This window comes from Coccinella septempunctata, chromosome 1 (assembly GCF_907165205.1).
Source record: "Coccinella septempunctata chromosome 1, icCocSept1.1, whole genome shotgun sequence".
Taxonomy (NCBI): domain Eukaryota; kingdom Metazoa; phylum Arthropoda; class Insecta; order Coleoptera; family Coccinellidae; genus Coccinella; species Coccinella septempunctata.
In genome coordinates this window covers 64,276,180-64,289,207 of record NC_058189.1, presented here as the reverse complement: position 1 = coordinate 64,289,207, position 13,028 = coordinate 64,276,180, and positions in this window count along the sequence as shown.

Sequence of the window (13,028 nt, the reverse complement as noted above, 5' to 3'; positions counted from 1 at the left end):
TTTCTGGAATAGTAGTACTGTGGAAAGTTATCATCCAATTATTGCCCGATAAGGTCGGTACTGTACATTGTACTTTCTTATGTTTCTAAAGTATTCAGTTAAAGCACAACAGAATGAGATGAAATTGAGATAGCGATGACGGTTGAAAGACAAGGTTCAGCCTTTCAGATATCAGATTTTATTAATATCTTTGATACCAAACCCTGCTCAATCATTTCCCAGGAAAACGTCTATGGTGTTCACAAATCTGAGGACCTATTGAAGAGCCTCAGCATTCACACACACTGACTGTTGAGTCCTGGACACGAGCAAAACCAAATGGCTTTCCACAGATCGTGTGTGTTTTCAGTTTGTTACAACCTTCATCTATACAAAAAGTTGATAGACTGAGAATGCCATATTCCTGATGACAAAGAGTTGCTCTTTGGTCCTATTCAATATAGGATACTTGATAGAATTAACAAAGCACCCTTTGATATTCAAGCTGCTACCAATGTAGTCAGCCCCAATATCATTGATTTAGAGCTGATATAGGAGTGCCCAATCCCATATACTAGGTAAAAAAAGAACAGAAAGGCCAGTTACTGCTCTTATCTGTGAAATAGGAAAATTCACCTGAAAGAAAAAGATTTTGAAGAAGGAGGGAGCCGAAAGGGGAAGGAAAATTCTTTGATAGAGCATTCCCGTGTGTATCACTCCAAAAAGTATCTGGATCTCAGTAAAAACTATTGGCGAACTTTTCAAGACAAAGGAAAATTGATGGCTGATTGCTAGGACAGTTAAACAAATGTTCCTTCACTCTTTCAAGAGCAATTCAATAATTTCCAATGGAGGAAATGATTTCGCTCAAAAACGTTATTTTTTTCTGAAGGACAAAGTTGAAGTGAAGTAAATAAGGGGAAGTTAGGGGTGATTCCCAAACATTGCGATTGAATTCAGGATACTGTTCTCTGAGTTATTTGTAATCGGAAAGGTCTTTGTCCAGAAATGTTTCGTTTCCAAGATACAGGGAGTTGAAAATATTTCAAATGAATAACGATTTCCTAGATATTTTCGAAACGGCTCGAGATATTTGAACGAGAATTGGTAAAAATGGATACCACATTAAGACTATTATTTCATGTTTAGTATCCTGTCTTCAGCAACTACAGTGGCGTGCTTACTGGCATTGACTCCCATATTTGCTGAAAAAATTGTAGGTACGCCAGTGCCCCTTCCAAATGAAATTCACTTCTACAATTCCTGTTCAATTTAGAACGAAAAAGATCTCCGAGTTTTTTCTCTAGGATGCACCACTTTCCTGTAAAAAATTCAAAACCGTTTGTTAGTCAAAAAATGATTGCTCTGATGCCTCCAGTTAGGATAAGAAAATTCAGTCTTCTCCTCAAAGAATACTGCAGTCTTTCTGTCCAATTAAGTCTCCAGTCACATAGAAGAGCACAATTCGTAATAAATAAATTCTTCCTAGCAATTCCATAAATTTTCCCACCTCAGACCCTCTCAAAGACTCCCCTACCGCTCAGTCTGAAGCACGTACTGTTTCTATGAGAAACTCCTCAGTTTAACCATCCCAATGTGACGAATAACTAGAATGAGGTTCCATGCAATCGATTTCACCCTCACATCAAAACCTAGCGAGATTCTTCCTGAATTCGCGCCCCTCGAAATCCCCCCAGAACATAAACGTCCGCAGTAAATTTTCCCGAAATCGACTGAATCACAACGAAACTGCATATAAATTTCATTCAGCGTCATCGGAGACACCCATAAGACCTTTATTGCGCACACTTAGTCAACTAGAGACGTCGCTGTTATTTGAAATGTGTACAAGTGTGCCTGTCCGTCAGGCATCTTGTTAAGGGGTTTATGTTGTTCATTTGTCCGCGAAACTGCTAGAGGTTGCGAACGCTCTAATTGCTGAAGCTGAAGCTGAAGCATCACGTCTTAACTATCTGTGTCCTCCATTACACTTTTCGATGAGAGTCCATGAGGTTCTCGCTGAAGATGGTACTTTCATTCTGTGTGGCACGTGAGGATGTAACATAGCACAAATTGAAGTTTACACTTAACTTAAAAAGTCGAATTTCACCGAGGAAGACGAGTACCACAAGAAGATCCACACAAAAATGATATAAAACGAATCACAAAATCATGTTATTATCTATGTCTATGTACCGAGCTGCTGACCCGAAGTGTTACCAACTTCACGCTGCTGTGGGGGGAGTCCGGGACACTTGCTCAGGTAGGAGACTTGAACCACCTCAAATATTTCAATTCAAATTTCGCGCTATCGGTATCGTAAACGGCTTGCGACATACTCGTAACAAGGCACAACTATTGGCTGCTCCATTTTGGCCGCCATCGGAACAGTTCGGGAGTGAGAGGTTATTGAACGTGATTTTGTTGTTAGAAAGTCAGAAATTGAATAATTATGGTTTGATAGACAGATTTTAGTATCGGGAAAAAGAAATCGAGATTGAAACATAGCTTACTTATATGGTTTGATACATTGTCTGAAAAGTTTAATAGGTGCGTGGTGTTATTTAATTTTATTGTTTTCATTGATTAATATTGTTTTACAATCGATGAGCCTTTTTAATGATATTGATAATGATATTTTTAAAGATAGTAGTAAAAGTTTTAAGAAAACATCTGTTGAATAGACTAAAAGGGAGTGCATGAGACTTGACCAATGCTATGGTCGGGAGACATAAACAGTGGTCCAAATTTCCCGCACTGAGCTTAGATGATAGTTTGCTTCAAAAAAGACAATTGAATAGTAGAATTGAATATAAAACGATATACAAAGGTTCAAAAAACAAAAAAACATCTCGGAAATAAGTGAGAGTCATTCTGAAACAGAAAATATGTATTTTATACGCTGATACATTTGATGATGAAAACCTTGACGTTCAACTCTGCTATGGGTTAGGGAGACATGAGTCAATTTTCATCTCACCATCACTCTACTATTATCTATCGTTACCTATTTGGGTGAGATGAATGACAAACCCAAGTTGAATGGGAAGTATGATCAAAGTGATGATTAATAACCAAGCTTAAACAACATATAGTCTAAAATTCGTATTTCAACAAAGAAATTTAGAAAGGAATTCTCACCCTTATATCTCTGTAGAATTTTGTTGGTTAGGAAGAGGATGATTTCTAATTATAACAAACCTAGAATCAACGGGTGGTAACGTTGGTATAAATCTGAGATGAAACTTGTTTCCTAACAACATTTTGCCCTTTAGGTATTCAAGTACAAATAATGGTAGCATTACATTAACGAGTTAACTTAAAATGCTATTACAAAGTCACACAATCCATTTGGTCCTTACACCATTATCCCCGGGTTTCATAAAGCTCGATTGGGGAATCAACGCTAACCTAACCTAACCTAACCTAACGTAACCTAAACTAACATCATTTTGCCGTTTTTTCAAGGATAAATAATGGTAGCATTACATTAACGAGTTAACTTAAAATGCTATTTCATATTCACACATTCCAATTGGTCCTTAAATCATTATCCCCGAGCTTGATTGGGGAATCAACGCTTGATTGACGAATAGAATAGATGTCATGATCATTTAGAATATCATTCTCGCATTAAATTATGAATTAGATAAAAACGAAGAGAAGAAATTATGACTTTCATTCGCCAATTCAATGATTCTCAATTGCTACTCCTTCAATATATTCAGAAATGAAAAAGTTTCAGTGATTTCGTTTCAGAAATCGAGTGACTGTCAAATCGTTGATCGGACAATCAAAGTTTTATGAAACCCGCTGTCAGATTGTGCAGTAATAAAGTGAAATTTGCGAAGTATTATTTCATAAAACAAGTAAAGGAGATTGTCAGCTCAAAAGTGTCCCAACTAAATAGGTTATGACCAAATATTCCATTTCCAGATCATGAATTTCCTTTCCCGGACGTATTCTTCCAGCTAGTTCGCGAAATCCCGTTCAATTACGCTGGGAAAATGAAATTTCCCAGCGCACCTCCTACGAGTTCTTACCTCTTCCTCATGGAATATACTAATTCTAATTTTTCATGGAAATCGGGTTCATTGAAATTCAGGCTACAACGGGGAAATTGACTCCAGTTTAACGAAATTTGAATAGGTGTTATCTCGCGCTCGGAAAATTAGTTTTCCACATATTGCGGGCGCTGCCACGCTGTTATCAGGGTTCATATTCAATTTTTCATCTGCTCAGTGCTCGTCTCGCATATGCTTGAGCCACTGAACCGTGGTTAACCAGCTCAATTCTTGTTATATATGCAACAGTTTGGCAACTTCCCAGAACTAGGTAATTTCTGATTCTTCACCTAGGACACCTAAGGAGCAATTTACTTATGTAGTCGGGTTATGGACTGCAATGGGAACAGACTACTCTCCTTGTATTTTATGAAAACGAATGATTTAATATGATAAATCAAAGAGTATTGGGCAAAAGGAAGTCACTTTTTCTTCATTCACCTGTGACATACGTTCGAGCACCTCCCTAGATGCCAGTAAATCCACTCCTTGAAAAAAGTTTGAAATGGCACTGAGAAGACCCACCCTTGAGGATACATACGGGGGTATATTGAAAAATTCTTAGCCTACTATAGAACCAAAGAAAATTTCAATGTCAAAATATTTTATTTCTCAACATATTCTCCTTTTAATTGGATACAATTATTACAGCGAACCTGCAATGTCTCTATACCTTTCAAAAAAAAATGTTTCCTCTTGCTCTGCAAACCAGACCTCCACAGCTTTTATAACCTCCTCGTTGGAAGAAAATTTACGACCATTTAAACTTTTTTTCAGTTGAGGAAAGAGATGATAGTCGGATGGAGCCAAATCAGGTGAATAAGGGGGGTGTTCCAGTAATTCAAACCCTAAATCACAAATTTTTTGCATGCAAACATAAGAATTGGTTGAGGGTGCGTTGTCCTGCAAAAACAAAACAACTGTTGATAGCTTTCCGCGTCTTTTCTCTTCAATTTTTTTCCGTAGCATTGTCAGTAATGTCGAATAGTAGTCTCCGGTTATTGTTTTACCCTTATTCAAAAAATCAATCATGATTACTCCACGGCAATCCCAAAAAACTGAAGCAAGAACTTTTTCAGCAGATTTTTGGACACGAAGCTTCTTAGGTCTTGGAGAACCAGAGTGTCGCCATTCCATCGATTGTTGCTTTGTTTCTGGATCGTAGAATCCAAGTCTCATCCACAGTAACACTTCGGTTTAAGAAGCCTACATCCTTTTCAAATCGAGCACAGATCGAACGCGATGCTTCTACCCTTGCACGTTTTTGGTCAACATTCAAACATTTGGGGATCCATTTTGCAGCAATTTTTCTCATGTCCAAATTGACGTGAACTATATGATGAACGCGTTCGTATGAAATGCTTCAGATATCCGTTTAAGCCCAATTCGACGGTCTGATAAAATCATGTCATGAACTGCATCGATATTTTCGGGGACTGATCCAGAAACTGGCCTCCCCGATCGGTCATCATCTTCAATGGAAAATTTAACTCTTTTGAAGCTTGCAGTCCAATTTTTACGGTTGCATACGAAGGACATTGATCACCAAGGGTATTACCTCTCAACTCTTTTAAATACAGGTACTTGATGATGGCTCCATACTTCAATTTCTAGATTTTCACAATTTCGGTCCACATCTTCCTTCTTTCAATTTATTGCGTAACTTTGGTTAACTTTTTTGACGTCAAATTTCACACTGACACTTCTAATGAGTTATTGTTCGTTTGGTATTTCTATGTCGTTGCTATGATAACGTAATATTTTTTTCATGCATGGAACTGGTCTATTCTAATTAGATATCAATACATCCTCGTATCAATAGATTATGAACTAATAAGAACGCCATCACCCCAGCAGAACAAAAGAGGTTCAGAAGATAGATAATACAAACACAATTGAAGAAACTACTCGAAGATCATAATATGCAGTCTGCAACAGTCTACAGTGACTACCAACCAGTCAGGTAGGCCAGTTTTGTTATTATTATTATAATTGAGGTGGAATACCTGTTCATAGCTAGGAAATATTTCTCTCCAGATCATATTCCCCCACTCCACGAGAACCATTTTGAACCATGCCTTGAATTTACTGTGTTATTTTTTTTTCGAAAGTTATGAACACAAACCACCAGAACATCAAGACGATGAAGGTATTCACCTAAATCCATCTTCGCTGTATCTTATGGTTGTATTCTGCTTTTCATCCGTAAAGTTACAAATCTGTAGCGTACGATCGATCTGTCAGTGTCCGATTGACAGATTCGTAAATAATGCAATTCTGGAAATGTTCCTGTAAATATCTTATATACAATGTTACTTTTGAACTACTTATCAAAAATAGTTACGGATTCCTGTAAGCTACAGACCACTGAAAACCGTCCAGAATTGCAATTATCCTGTAAGCTTATGAAAAGTTACAGATGAAAGCAGAATACCACCATAAAGATCACTCTGACTATACAGAGTTAATCCAGAGTCAAACACCCGAATCGCGATCGATGATCGTCAATTCGGCAGAAACCACCGAACCGAAGGCGCCTATCCGGTCATGCCGCATCCGATCGCCGCCCCCGCTAAGTCGTCCATCAATCCCTTTCGCACCATCGCCACCACCACGCGTAATCGTCGCAATCCAAACCCTCAAACTTCTCCGCCCGTCCTCGAAACTTATAATTGTCAACATCATTTGTAGCGCTAACAGCCGAAGGCGAACTTTCATTTGTTTACCATGCTAAATTGAGACTGTCTAATGCAGATACCGAGAGGTTCAACACAGACAGCAGCAAGGATAATCGTCGTGGCCCCGATGCCTCGGACTTTCAGGATGGCGCTCCTTCGGGCCTGAAACTGATACGGAATGTCGCTGCGCAAATAATGCCACGATCAATTATCGTCCCTTCATCGTTTCGAGACCATTAAAGTCGGAAGTTGGAATCGGATTATGGGGGGTGGGAGGCTGCGCTGGGCATGATATTGGATTAACTATTGAAAATTTTGAGCCTCGGTAGAATGCCTAGTTCACTTGTTGACTTTTTTTTAGTATTTTTACAATACTTATCTTCACAATAAATTGTCGTATCGATTTACCCACCCCTGACAGGAATACAGTTTCTTCTATGATATATGATCACCTATCTCTATGAATCTGAGAATGATTGTCCATTTTATGGAGAGTAGAGAGAAGAAAAACGATTGCTGCTTTGAGACCACAGATTATTTGTAACAATAGGTAGTTCATGTTTTTACCAATAGCCGCGCTGGCGACCACAGGATGGCGAAATTTTGATTTGAAGTGGTTCAAGAGGGCTGAGTGAACTATCTTTCTGGTGACAGATGATTAGAATATAATTACTCTCGATTTTTGATAAGAGAACAACATAAGACCATGGTGAAATGTTGAAGCGTGCGCTAGTGTGAGAGTGTTTTGGCATCGGAAAGAAAAGGAGAAGAGATAAAATTTCCGAGAGCATTTTTGAGAGAAAATTGAAAAAAACCTTATCTCAAGAATCGACTCCGAATCAATTTGTATGTCAAGAGCACTTTTGCGATGAAGATAACAAAAAGATCATGGATTCATTATAAACGAAATCGAAATTGTCATCCCTCGTGAGAAGTTGACTCTTCTGAATAAGCATATCTAACCAATAAAACTACATGGTTCAGAAGAGAATATTCTTGAAGAATTTTGTTGGCATAACATAATATATGGTTTATATCGGTTCTCAGCTGAGTATTGGCAACAGAATCTACTCTTAATACCTAAGTGATAAATCTGAGACTGCTACCTTTTGTTGTCTTGATGTGTACTACGCCTCACTTCGGATTTATATAATTTTGAAGATTACGGTAAACCAACTAACATAGCTGCTTTCAATAAACAATGATAAAAAAATTTTTTGATCAGTGATTTCTTTTGAATTTCATTGATGATAAACAAAAGTAGGTACAAATTTTTTGATCAGGGATTTCTTTTGAATTTCATTGATTTCGACTTGCATTTTATTGCATATAATTCAGAGAACTCATATTTAATATAGATTTGAAGGAAGGTATTTGAAAAATCATCAGAAAAACCACGATGACACATAACCTAAAATAAAATGAAGGCTGTTCATCTCAAATTGACGCTTGAATCCCCACCCCTTATCAATACCCGCTGCAATCGCAGTGACACCTATCCTACGTTTCCCGTTTTCGGGGACACATTTTTAGTACGTCGATCGTTCTCCTTCTCTCTAATCTCCATAGTCCATTTCATGGAGAGTAGAGAGAAGAAGAACGATAGCTGCTTTGAGACCACAGATTATTTGTACCAATAGGTAGTTCATGTTTATACCAATAGCCGCGCTGGCGACCACAGGATGGCGACATTTTGATTTGAACTAGTTGAAAATGGCTGAGTGAACTGTCTTCCTGGTGACAGATGATTAATATATTATTATCTTCGATTTTTGATGAGAGAACAACATGTGACCATGGTGGAATGTTGAATTGTGCGCTAGTGTAAGAGTTTGGCATCGGAAAAAAAAGGGAAGACATAAGATTTCATAGTGCATCTTTGAGAGAAAATTGGAAAAAACCTTACTCTCGGGACTCGGGATCAATTTGTGTATCGAGAGCACTTTTGCGATGAAGATATCAAAAAAGATGATGGATTCATTATAAACGAAATCGAAATTGTCATCCCTCGTGAGATGTGGACTCTTCTGAATAAAAATATTTAACCAATAAAATTGCATGGTTCAGAAGAGGATATCCTTGAAGAATTTTGTTGGCATAGCATAATATTCACTCTTACACTAGCCCACGATTCAACGTTTCACCATGGTATATGTTGTTCTCTTATCAAAAATCGAAAATAATAATATTCTAATCATCTGCCACCAGGAAGACAGTTCACTCAGCCAACTTCAACTAGTTTAAATCAAGATTTCGTCATCAATCTGTGGTCTCAAAGCAGCGATCGTTCTCCTTCTCTCTACTCTCCACTGTCCATTTTACCATCATCATTATCATTGCTGTATCCCGTTGCCGGGAATGAATCTACAAAAAGACGAAAAAGGAAAAAAGGAAAAAAAAAAAAACAAAAAAAAAAGAAAAAGAAAGGAAAACAAAAGGTGTGAACAGACTTATGATTTTTCAGGGCTAATTGCGACTGTGTGCTGTAGAGACCCAACCGTGACCCACATATCCTATCACACTCCGGGCATGGATATTCACCAACCAGATCTGACCGCCGCTGTATCCTTCTCGAGTCTCCATTATAACTGTGTACCAAAGACCTCCACTGTGACCTGTCTAACGCTAGTTGTTCCCAGTTATGATTGACATTAACTGATTTTAGGGATTGATGTAGTGTATCCTTAAACCGCTTGTAATGGCCTCCTGGTTTCCGGGCTCCCTCTGCCAATTGGCCATATAGAGCTATTTTGGGGAGTCTTGTGTCTTGCATCCTCAGAATGTGGCCGCTCCATCTGAGTCGGGCCCTTGTTACTTGAGTCTCAATTGTTGTACAACTTGCGCGTTGCAAGACTTCTGCATTCGTAACTTTGTTGAACCTTCTGATGTGCATTATTTGTCTTAGATGATGTTGTTGCGTTTTTCCAAGCTGTTTAATATGTCGCCTGTAGGGCGTCCAGCTTTCGCTTCCGTAAAGGAGCGTTGGGAGGACCACTCTGCTTTGTAAACAGCTGTCTTGGTCTTCAGATTGAGGTCGTGATTTTGAAACACTCTATCCTTTAGCTTCCAGAATGCCCGTGATGCCGATTTGATACGGTTGTGTATTTCCGTGTCCATTTTATAGAGAGTAGAAAGAAGAAGAACAATCGCTGCTTTGAGACCACCGCCATCGTTGAAATGTAAATTACATTACATACTTTCTTGTATGTACAGACGATAACACAAAAACCACTCGTTTCTCATCCTTACTTGAGCAAATATATTTTTTTCTACAAGCGTGCGCGTTCAACCTTTTTCCCGCACGCATTTCAAGTTGCAAAGAGTCACTTTTCCAAAACGTGCCTGAAAAACGCCTGCTATTTTTTTCCCGCACGCAAATGCGTGCGGGAATGGATTAGCAGGGGTTTTTCCCGCACGCAAATCTTATAGAATAAATTAAATTCTATCATGTCTCTATGCACCGAACGTCAACGATGAGTAACCCATGGTAAAGACATGCAGAATTACGTCTGTCATTTTATATGAATTAATCGAATGAGATATGATCTGTATCGTGCAATTGATATATTTATATATTTCAAGCGCTTGTAGAAAAAATATTGTTCCTAACTCTTGCGGAAAGTGTCTTGCCCGCACTCAACTGCTTACCCGAACTCTGCTTCGCATCGTTCGGGCAACGGCAGTTTCGTGCGGGCAAGTATCACTTTCCGCACTTGATAGGAAAATAACTATTTTCTACAAGCGTGTGCGTTCAACCTTTTTCCCGCACGCATCTCAAGTTGCAAAGAGTCACTTTCCCGCACGCAAATATAGAGTAAATTAAATAATGCATACATGCAGAATAACGTGTGTCATTAGACATGAATTAATCAAATATGTTTCGTGAAATGGATATATTTATATATTTCAAGCGCTTGTAGAGAAAATATTGTTCCTAACTCTTGCGGAAAGTGTCTTGCCCGCACTCAGACTCAGCTACTTACCCGAACTCTGCTTCGCATCGTTCGGGCAACGGCAGTTTCGTGCTAAGTATCACTTTCCGCACTTGAAAGGAAAATAACTATTTCTAAAAAATTCATTAACACTGGGTGTTAGTTTTCTATGTCACTTGATATAGTGGCTGTCACGTCTTTCAAAATTGATCTCTGTGATCGCGAACGAACCGGAGGTAAACGACATAGGGATATAATGTCCACACCGCGAAATATGCTTCCAGGACACCACTCTCCATCCAACCGAACACCACGAACGCACGTAATTACCGGTTGTGTCTAATGCCCATAGCATCCTCATAACTCTTCATCGTAGTCCACCTGCCCCGTCCAGGTCAGCGGCCCGCATAGGACACAGCACGAGCCCTGCAATCCAAACTTAAATCAATCAACCCCAAGCCCGGATAACTTCGATACATAATCGGACAAATTAATATTATTCGACCGACGTAGACTGAACTGATTTAATTATTAATTATCGCTTATGTAACATTAATCAGAGGGCCATAATGCGGACCTTGGGGGTGGAAAGACGAGGGAGATCCGCCACATTGATGGAATAATGAGTGAAAGGGGGATGATTTGCAAGGGCGGTTGAATGGGTCCCCTTGGTGGCGCGGTGATGAGTTTGCAGGTAGGGTAAGAAAGGGTAGAATGCATGGCTGCGATGAAAGGAGGCTCTAAGTGTTCTTTCCATCAAGGGAGGTACAAGGGGAAAATGTGTTATTGTTCGTCGAAGAAGAGACAATATTTCCTTTGATATTTCCCAAGGGATCCCCATCAGGAGCAAGCGCTCATCGATATATGGCGTGGATGTTAGTTACAGGGTTGTCTCTTCGGATTTGTGAAGATTAGGAACGCGTAAGGTTGGCAGGAGATCTCTCTCTTTCTCTCTTAATATTTCATCCATATGTATGTAATTTTTGATCACGTGGTCGATATGTTATGTGGATTATATCATCTTATATTATATTACAACCAGCGATCCAGCTTCATGATTTTTTGCCTAATATTATTATCATATTATTATTATCCTGATTCTCTGTAGGTACCGAAGTGAACCTCAGAAGCTTTGTAACTTGAACGAGTTCGGAGAACCAGTTGTGTTCTCTGTAGAATTTGTTACTGTGTCACACTCCGAGGTACCTCAAATCTCCCTAATGTTTGTTATAAACTGCTCCTCATAATATTGACATAAATTACAAAAAAATATAGTTAAAATAAGATTTTTGTGATTAAAATTCATATTTATATGATTTCAAGTTGCAAAGAAAAATTTAGTAAAATAACGAAATTTTATTCCCAGAGAATTCAAGCATTTTAAGACTATCAATACAATGTTTGGCCTCCACGGGCATCAATAACAGCTTGACATCTTCTTTGCATACTACACACGAGGTTGTTGAACATTTCTTGAGGAATTTGGTTCCATAAACGAGGCAGAAGCTGTCTCAGATCATTTAAGGATTCTGGGGTAGGTTGATGATTATCTTATCTTCTTTGGAGCGTATCCCATGCATGTTCTATGCAATTCAAATCTGGTGAGTGCGGAGGTATTGGTAAATGTGGAATACCAAGCTCCTCGCGCGCATTCTCAACTATGGCTGCACGGTGCGGTCTAGCGTTATCGTCTAGAAATTGAATAGTTTCACCAATAGCAGCGTGAAAATTTGGCACAACATTATCAATGACATGCTCCCTATAGTGTAAGGCGGTCATATTCCCAGGACAAATGTATAGATCTGTGCGCCCGTTGAAACATATCCCGGCCCATACCATAACACTACCCCCTCGGAATGGATGGACTTCTTGGACATGGCGACGATTACGGGGTATGCGTAGGATTGTCCATACCCTTATTCTTCGAGAATCTGAAAATCGTCCACATCTGGGTTCATCAGTGAAAAGGACACTACGCCATTGATCGTTCCAATTGATATGTTGCCTTGCCTGTTCCAGTCTTTGACGCTTATGGTCACGTGTTAATAGAACTCCTCTTAATGGACGTCTAGAATCTAGATTCACCTCTCTCAAACGTCGTCTGATGGTTTCGATAGAAACTTGGACCCCATCTGCATTTTGAAGAGTATTCCGTAGCACTCTACTCGTAGATGTAGGCTTTTTCTCGCTGAAACGGTGATGAAACGATCCTGAGCAGGTGTTGTTTTTCGTCGCCTACCAAGCCTTGGTCTTTCCAACACGGAGCCTGCCTCCCTGAACCTATTCCAAAGTCGAGATATCACACTTTGGCTGACTTGGAGCCTTTCCGCTACAAGAACCTGATTTAGGCCACCCTGTAGCATTCCGATAGCCCT